At 39.8% G+C, this 8,704-nt stretch overlaps 1 long non-coding RNA gene across 1 annotated transcript; it reads right to left on the bottom strand.

The window, feature by feature from the left end:
* Nucleotides 1–2,840: 2,840 nt before the first annotated feature.
* LOC106700794 (uncharacterized) lies at nt 2,841–8,627 on the bottom strand. Its single transcript, XR_001351420.2, has 3 exons — nt 8,073–8,627; nt 7,770–7,856; nt 2,841–3,216 (listed from the first exon to the last, which is right to left on the bottom strand). It is a non-coding gene; the product is annotated as an uncharacterized lncRNA (long non-coding RNA).
* Between the last annotated feature and the right edge of the window lie 77 nt (nt 8,628–8,704).

Here is an 8,704-nt window from a genome sequence, read left to right as displayed (position 1 = left end):
GAGATGTGGGCCAAAATGACAAGTGTGCCAGTTGCAGGCTGAGATCTCAAGAGGCATCTTATGTTTCAGTTTACTCTCCTGGATTCCGGTGACCCTTCATGAGAAGAACATGTCCCAGGTAGCCACTGGTCCAAGGAGAATGAGGAAATATGTGGCATAGGCTTGAATTCAACCAGCAGCCTGGAATCAAGCCTAACTGATTCCTGTCAAGCCTGGCAGAGCCACATCCAACCTACAGATCAGTGAGAGAGGAAATAAATATTTGCAGTTAAAAGCCTCTAAAAGTTTAATGTTGACTGATATGCAGCAAAAACATTTTCAAGCCAATGATTAAACAATTTTTTTAAAGTTTATGATGATTTGGCTCTGTGAAATTTTCTGATTTGTCTTAGGTTTCTTCGTTTGAGTGATCAGGTAGCTCATTTATTTGCTGTGTGATTGAATTGACATTATTTTCAGATTTTTGTTTGTCTATGTCCATGATTGTTATGATCATTCTAATAACAGATGCAAAGTAACTGATTCTGATAACAGATGTAAAGTAACTGCAGTTATCAGGATGTTTAGATTTCATGTATTTAATTCTGAAGCAGCTTAATAAAACTGTGTGCATTTGAATAAAAGATTTTTAATTGTCTTATGTTTTTCCTATTGTTAAAAACAAAGAGTTTTTAGGGGCTTCCAGGTCGCAAAGAGTTGGACACGACTGAGCGACAGAACTGAACTGATGGTGGTCTGGCAGTTAAGACTCCATACTTGCACTGTAGAGGGTGTGGGTTTAGTCCTTGGTGGAGGAATTAATATCCCACATGATGTAGCCCTCCCATCAAAAAAAACATAGAAGAAAAAAAACCTTTTAGAATAATGGCTTTATCTAAGAATAAAAAGACACTATATGTAATTCATTAAGCATCTTCCAGGACTTGTGGGAAGTATGTATACATATCATCATTTTCTTTAAAAAGAAATTTAATTTTTTTCATTAATACTTTCATAAGGTGGAAAGTTCCAAAGGCAAAAAAGAGAATGAAGTGAAAAGATTTCTTCTTACCCTGTTTCCCATGTTGCCCTGTCCAAGGGCAATTACTGTCACCCGTTTCTCTGGTATATTCTTCCAGTGATATTATCTGCACATATAAACATGTACATCATTATATGTGTATATTGTGTTTCCCTGATTTTTAAAAACCAATGTAGTATTAACATTGGTTAATATAATGTGACAACCTAAATGGGAAAAGAATTTGAAAAGAAGTGGATATATGTATACGTATAATTGAATCACTATGTTGTAACCCGAGACTATCACAACATTGTTTATCAACTATACTCCAATATAAAATAAAAATAAAAATATTATATTAATCTATAATGGAAAATAATCTGAGAAAGAATATATATTCATACATATATAGCTGAATCACTTTGCTGTACACCTGAAACTAACACATCATTATAAATCAAATATGCTTCAATAATAATAAATTTTTAAGAAAAAAAAAAAATGTGTTTAGGGAATTTCCTGGTGGTCTAGAGGTTGAAACTCCATGCTTCCACTGCAGAGGGACCCAGGTTCTGTCCCTGGTTGGGAAACTGAAATCCCACAAGCTGTGCTTATAGTATGGCCAAAAAGAATTTAAATTTTTAAAAATATATTTTTAGATTAATATGTAAAGGGTTTATTATTGTATATTAAATGAATATTTTTTATGTCTAAGTTCTAATTTCTAAAATGACAAATGTTACTATATGTAATCCATATAAACTAAAGATATTTGGGGTCCTCAAAAAATTTCAAGAGTGTAATATGGTCTTGAGATTAAAAAGTTTGAGAACTGCCCTTCTATTGCACAGATGTATGGGCTTTCTTTGTGGCTCAGCTGGTAAAGAATCTGCCTGCAATGCGGGAGACCTGGATTTGATCCCTGGGTTGAGAAGATCCCCTGAAGAAGGGAAAGTCTACCCACACCAGTAGTTTGGCCTGGAGAATTCCATGGACTGTATATTCCATGGGGTCGCACAGAGTCGGACACGACTGAAGCAGCTTAGCAGCAGCAGCAGCAGAGCAACTGTCACTTCACCATATTTTAGTCTGTCCCACGACAATGGACATTTCAATCGTTTTCAGTATGTTGCTACTTCAAGCCATGCTGGAATGAATAACCTCCTGCTGCACGTGTGCTCAGTTGCTTCAGTCGTGTCCGACTCTTTGCGGCCACCAGGCTCTTCTGTCCACGGGATTCTCCAGGCAAGAATACTAGAAGGGGTTGCTATGCCCTCTTTCAGGGCATCTTCCCCACACAGGTATCGAATCTGAGTCTCCTGCCTCTCTTGCATTGCAAGCGGATTCTTTACCCACTGAACCACCTGGGAAGCTCTACACACTTTATTTCCCAAATGTGAGTAAATTGGTTTTGTGTGGAATTAGAAGTGAGATTGCTAGGTCAATGTACCAGGACAAAGTCCACAATAATATCTATCATCTCATTCCATCCTTGTAATTACAAGGTAAGACTTGTCAATAATTCCCTCTTACATATGAGAAATCAGAAGTTCAAAGATGTTAGATAATTTTTTTTAGAGTCATTGGGTTAAGAAACTGCTACAGGGAAAGGAGTAAAACTATTTTATCAGACTCCATGCTTTGAACCACTATTCTGAGTTATGGTTTCTCTATGCAGTACACACTCCTTCAGTTTAATTCACTTACCTGATAACAGGCTCTGTTCTTGCCTTAACCCAAGTTATTTCTTGGCACAGAACAGTACTGAAATTAGATGAATTGGCTTCTCAGAGCAGAAATCACCACCAGAAAATGATTTAAGTGCTAAGAAGAACAGGGCTTTTATTTTGACTCACAAGAATTTCCGCCACCAGGTAATCTGGGAAATGAATTTTAGAATGTGATGCAGTTAAAACTAAAGCACATAATTCCTTTTTAAAATCTATATTTATTTATTTTTGGCTGTGCTGGGTCTTCATTGATGTGCGAAGGCTTTCTCTAGTTATGGGCAGAGCAGGGGCTACTCTCCAGTTGCGGTGTGCGGGCTTCTCTTTGCAGTAGCTTCTCTTGCTGGGAAGCAAGGACTCTAGGTGTGTGGGATACTGAAATTGCAGCTCGAGGGCTCTAAATTGCAGGTTCAGTACTTGTGGCCCATGGGTTTAGTTGCTCCTTGGCATGTGGGGTCTTCCGAGATAGGACTGAATCCATGTCTCCTGAATGGGCGGGCAGATTCTTAACCACTGGACAACCAAGGAAGTCCTAATTCACATAATTCTCAGAGTAAACTTTACAACCAAAACTATATGTCAAAATTACATTATGTATATCTACTTTCCACCCCATGAAACTTACACTGTAGTTACCTTTGTTTAAGCAGCATCACTTTTTTTTCTTAAATACACAAAAAAGGCAACCCTAAGAGTTTTGAAAGAAATAATTTTGATAATTTATAAATATATTTGAAAATACAAATAAATACATTTAAAAGAAATATAATAATTTTTTTAACCAGACCTGGCACTCACAGAATTATCTTTTGATACAAAAAATCTGGCCACTTCCCAATAAAAATCCTTCAGTGGACTCCTATTTCTTATACTTCAAAGCTCATAAAAGGCCATTTGCAATTGCTCTTACCTCATAAATTCTCCTACACATATATTTTTGATCTGTTTTAAAATAGTTGCAGATCTCAGAGATTCATTTCCTTGTTTGAACAGGTTACTTCAAATAGGTTGGACATACAGTGAAACCAGCAAAACCTCACTTAACATAGGCCATAAAACTTTATATGTGTAATATTGCACTCTTTTTCTCTGAGAAGGTCTCCAAATTGTGTATGTTTTGGGACCCATGAAACCTGGATCTACCTGTCTTTTTGCTAGGAATGCCTTTTTCCAAATGCCATGCCTTTGAAAACTGTCAAGTGTTAACAAATCAGGGAGGGCTTACCTGAGCACTCCAGTCTGATTTACATGCTTCTTTCACACTCACAGTTTATGTTGCTATCTTGTCACACTGTGTGGTAAGACTCTTGTCACGCTGGTTTAATTGCTTATCTCACTCAGCAGACTATGGCTCTCTTTCTCTGTTTCCTCTCTCTCTATATATAAAATATAGACTACATATATACAATGGGGCTTCCCAGGTGGCACTAGTGGTAAAGACTCTGCCTGCCAATGCAGGAGACGTAAGAGATGAGGCTTCCATCCCTGGGTGGGGAAGATCCTCTGGAGGGAGAAATGGCACTCCACTCCAGTACTCTTGCCTGGAGAATCCCATGGACAGAGGAGCCTGGTGGGCTACAGTCCATATGGTCCCAACCAGTGGGGCTCAACTGAGCATTTGAGCACATATACAATGTAACTATCTCCATGAAAGCAGGGGCCATGTTGAGTGGACCAATGAAAAAAATCAACTTTTTAGCAAGAAAATCTAGCTACCTATAATCTGTTATGAAATAACATTTTGGAGGTTTTCTGTTAGTATATATTTGCTGCATATTCTTTTGCTTTTTTCAAGCACAATTGGAAAGAAATGCTGAATGGTTAAAAATAAATATATGGGAGTAAAACTTAAATTGAGAAATTATATCATCATATTTTTCTGCAAACAAGTGAAAAGATTGCTAAAAGTAGAGGTGTTGGCAAAATTTCTAAGGCCCCAAACTATGAACTGATTTTTGGAACATGGTGATCACATCATTCGAATTGTCAGCCTCTTCCCCCTGATTATCTCTCAACTCCATATCATCAAGTCCAGCCTCAGCCTAGGTTCTCAGCTAACCTTGTATTTGCCTATTTCAGCTAGTGGAATACAACAGTGGACAAACAAGGCGAAACTGAAATCGAAAGTTTGGGTTTGTCAACAAGTGTTCTTTGAATATTTACTATACGCCAGTTTTAGAACTTAGTTTAGAAATACCAGAATTGCTTTATTCTTGAGAGCTATATTTCTAAGCCATAAACTTTAAAAACAAATACTTTGAGTTACATAGTTTTAGGTCTGCTCTTGAAAGGATGTCCATTATACTTTGAGTTTGAAAAGTAATGGACCCATTTTTGTCAAGATCAAATATAATATACTGTACATATTTATTATACGTTCATTGAAAAAGGCATGGAAAATACATTATATACTGAACAGTAATTATCTTGTGGCCAAGAGCAGAAAGTGGAACTTTCTTTCATTTTTTAATATTTATTTAATTATTTGGCCACACTTGGTCTCAGTTACACTACTCAGGATCTTCCATCTTAGTTGCGTCATTCAAGATCTTTCGTTGTAGCATTCAGAGTCTTAGCTGTGGTATGTGGGAATCTAGTTTTCTGACCAGGGATCGCACCCCAGCTTCCTGCCTTGGGAGTGTGGAGTTTTAGCCATTAGACTACCAAGGAAGTCCCTCATTTTTTATTTATATATTTGCACTTGAATTCTTAAGAATAAGCATGCATTACTTTTATGATTGTAAAATGTCTAAATAACAAAGAATGTTTTAAGTGGATACAAATTTTCTTCATGTTTTGAGCAGTCATGTGATAAGTTGCTTCAGTCACCTCTGACTCTTTGCGACCCTATGGACTATAGCCTGCCCAGGCTCCTCTGTCCATGGGATTCTCCAGGCAAGAATACTGGAGTAAGTTGCCAGGCCCTTTTCCAGGGGATCTTCTGATCCAAGGATCAAACCTGCATTTCCTGTATCTCCTGCAGTGCAGGTGGATTCTTTACTACTGAGCCACTGGGGAAGCCCTTGAGCAATCATATACATACATATATTTAAAATATGCAAATATTTTACATATATACATACACACGGGGCTGTCCCTGGAGGCTCAGACAGTAAAGAAATCTGCCTGCAATGTAGGAGACCTGGGTTCGATCCCTGGGTCGGGAAGATTCCCTAGAGAAGGGAATGGCTACCTACTCCAGTATTCTTGTCTGTAGAATCCTATGGACAGAGGAGCCTGGTAGACTACAGTCTACGGGGTTGCAAAGAGTTGGACATGACTGAGCAACTAACATACACACACACACACACACACATACATATACTCATATATATATATACTGTAAATATTATCCCTGCATATTATTTATACAAACTGGATTCACATGTTAAAGATAATATTTCACCTGCTGGAAGTGCTAATTATCTGTTTATAAAGGGGTTGCTTTTTAATTCTCATTCCCGTATTTCCTTTTGACTTTTTATGTTTACTGCTACTGCTAAGTCGCTTCAGTAGTGTCCAACTCTGTGAGACCCCATAGACGGCAGCCCACCAGGCTCCTCCATCCCTGGGATTCTCCAGTCAAGAACACTGGAGTGGGTTGCCATTTCCTTCTCCAATGCCTGAAAGTGGAAAGTGAAAGGGAAGTCGCTCAGTTGAGTCCGACTCTTAGCAACCCCATGGACTGCAGCCTAGCAGGCTCCTCCATCCATGGGATTTTCCAGGCAAGAGTACTGGAGGGGGGTGCCATTGCCTTCTCCGTTCTATGTTTAGTATATACATTTTAGTGTGATGACATCATTTACATCAAAAAGGTACCTGATTTCCTAAGACAGAGGTTTTTTTGGGGAAGAGTTAAGTCCTCTTGTAAATACTGTGAACCAAGGGAGGAGTTTAATTATTTTCCTCAAAAAAAAAAAAAAAAGAAAGAAAAGGAAAGAAACAATAACCAGTTGGTTTGATTTCTTACAATAGCTCTGGGAAACCCACTGTTTCCTGGTCAGGTGTAGTACTTTTTCCATTTTATTCCATGAGATTATAATTGGGCTGTAAGTATGATAAGGGCCAGGCCCAGCGCCTATCATGGTCACCGATGAACCTAGCATAGAGATGGGCTTAATGTAGGTGCAGAGCGCATTAAAAGAACTGGCGTTGAACCTGTCACGGGAGAAGTTTCATGCATTCATTTGTATATTTAAAAATACTGATGATCTCGTTCTTGGAGTACATAAAGTAAAAGTGTATTCTTATAAATCGTATTTAAATCAATTTAAATACGATTGTATAACACTCTTGAGTTTTCCCCGTCTTTTGTGGGTACATAGATTTGCTGATTTATATGCTAAGCATATACTGTTTACTCTCTGTGTAGCTTCGGAGGGACACAATAGAAGCCAAATCAGAGCTATGAAAACTTATTTTTTAAACGTTCACTTGGTTGTTAAGATGATTTAAAAAATAAGGAAAGACAAGGTATTTTCTGTAACTAAAAGTTTAGTAACTAAGTTCAGCTTTAAAATTACAAGGAAAACTATTAGAAGGGCTGTTTTACTGCGGACATGTGCCTTGAGAAAAGAGGAACTTTGACAGTTTCTCAACTTTATTATAACTAAGAATCATCACTAACAATGGTATTGAGATTCATAAATACTTATTCAACAATATTTAGTAGCTTCAAATAACAAAAAGTAAGTTCTCCTCCTAGGCTTTCATTCATTTGCGGTATCACGTTAGGAAGAAATGAAAAACACATGTCAAAACAATCTTGTACACTTTAAATATGTGCTACTATGTATCAATAAACCTCAATCAAGCTGCTGAAAAACCCCAAAAAGAAACAAAAAGAAACGAAAATGTTAACTTTACATAGGACAAATAAAGGAATTACTTCATTTTTAAGAGCAGTTTCTTCTGGGGAACAAGTACCTCTGCAGAGCCTAGTAGCCTGAGGGCAATGCACATTTTATGTAATTAATACCTATTTTTTTTTCCAGCCTACATTTAGATTACTATCTCGACTCAACGAAAACAAAACCCACCATTTATTGTGTTCTGTGGCAGCTCCTCCGCACTTGAATGCTCTGTGTTTTGCGTCATTTCCAGCCTCCAAATAGGACTTTAGAAACCTGGGAAAAGATTCTTTCAAGTATTTATGTAGTATTTCTTAGGTGACCCAAACTGCGAACCCTAGGGGTGTTTCGAAGGGGCTATCGGCTCGGGGCTGGGTGAGGCTGTAGTGAGAAAGCTTTCCTAGAACTCAGGACTGGGTTCCCAAATATCTCCTCCACATGCCTCATAGAAAAGCCTTCCTCTTTTCCTCTCTCTCTCTCTCACACACACACCTTCTAAATCAAGGGCTTCAACTCTAGACAGCCAGCTGAGGTGTTTTTTGTCTGTGGCAGTGGAAAGCGGCGCGCCGGGGCCGAGTCTAGCTCTTCCCGAGCTTCCGGGTGAAGCCGGCGCTTCCCTCTGGCCCTCGGCTCTGGGAGGGGACGGTCGGCCGCGACAGCGGGGCCCGCCCAGGCTCTCGGGAGCACCTGAGTCGCAGGACGCGCCAGGGGTAGGCGGGGCGCGCCAAGCGCCCCTTCTCGGTTCAGCCCTGGCTTTCCGCTGCGGCCGCCTGGCTGCCGGAAGGGCTGGTGATTGACAGAGCGCCTCAGCGGCCGGAGCGATCCGGAGGGAGGGTCGAAGAGCCGGCCGCTGACAGCTAGCCTTAAATCGGTTGGGTTGGGCCTCGGGAATAGCCTCCCCCGGGCCCACTGGCCTCCCTGAATGGGTTGTTATGGCAACAAATGACCGAACAGTCCCTTACGAATCGGCCAATGAGAGAGGCCGTCTTTTCCACCCCACTTCTGAGAAATAGGTGTTGCGAAAGCCCGGGTAGGATCCCGAGAAGAAGGTGGTGCCAGGACGTTCAGCGGAAGGGCCGGTGGCGGGGCTTATGACGTTGCAGGGCAAGCCAATCGCGTCTTGT

This window comes from Bos mutus, chromosome 29 (genome assembly GCF_027580195.1).
Source record: "Bos mutus isolate GX-2022 chromosome 29, NWIPB_WYAK_1.1, whole genome shotgun sequence".
Classification (NCBI taxonomy): Eukaryota; Metazoa; Chordata; class Mammalia; order Artiodactyla; family Bovidae; genus Bos; species Bos mutus.
Note: the sequence above shows the minus strand (reverse complement) of the source record. Positions and strands in the feature narration are given on the sequence as shown.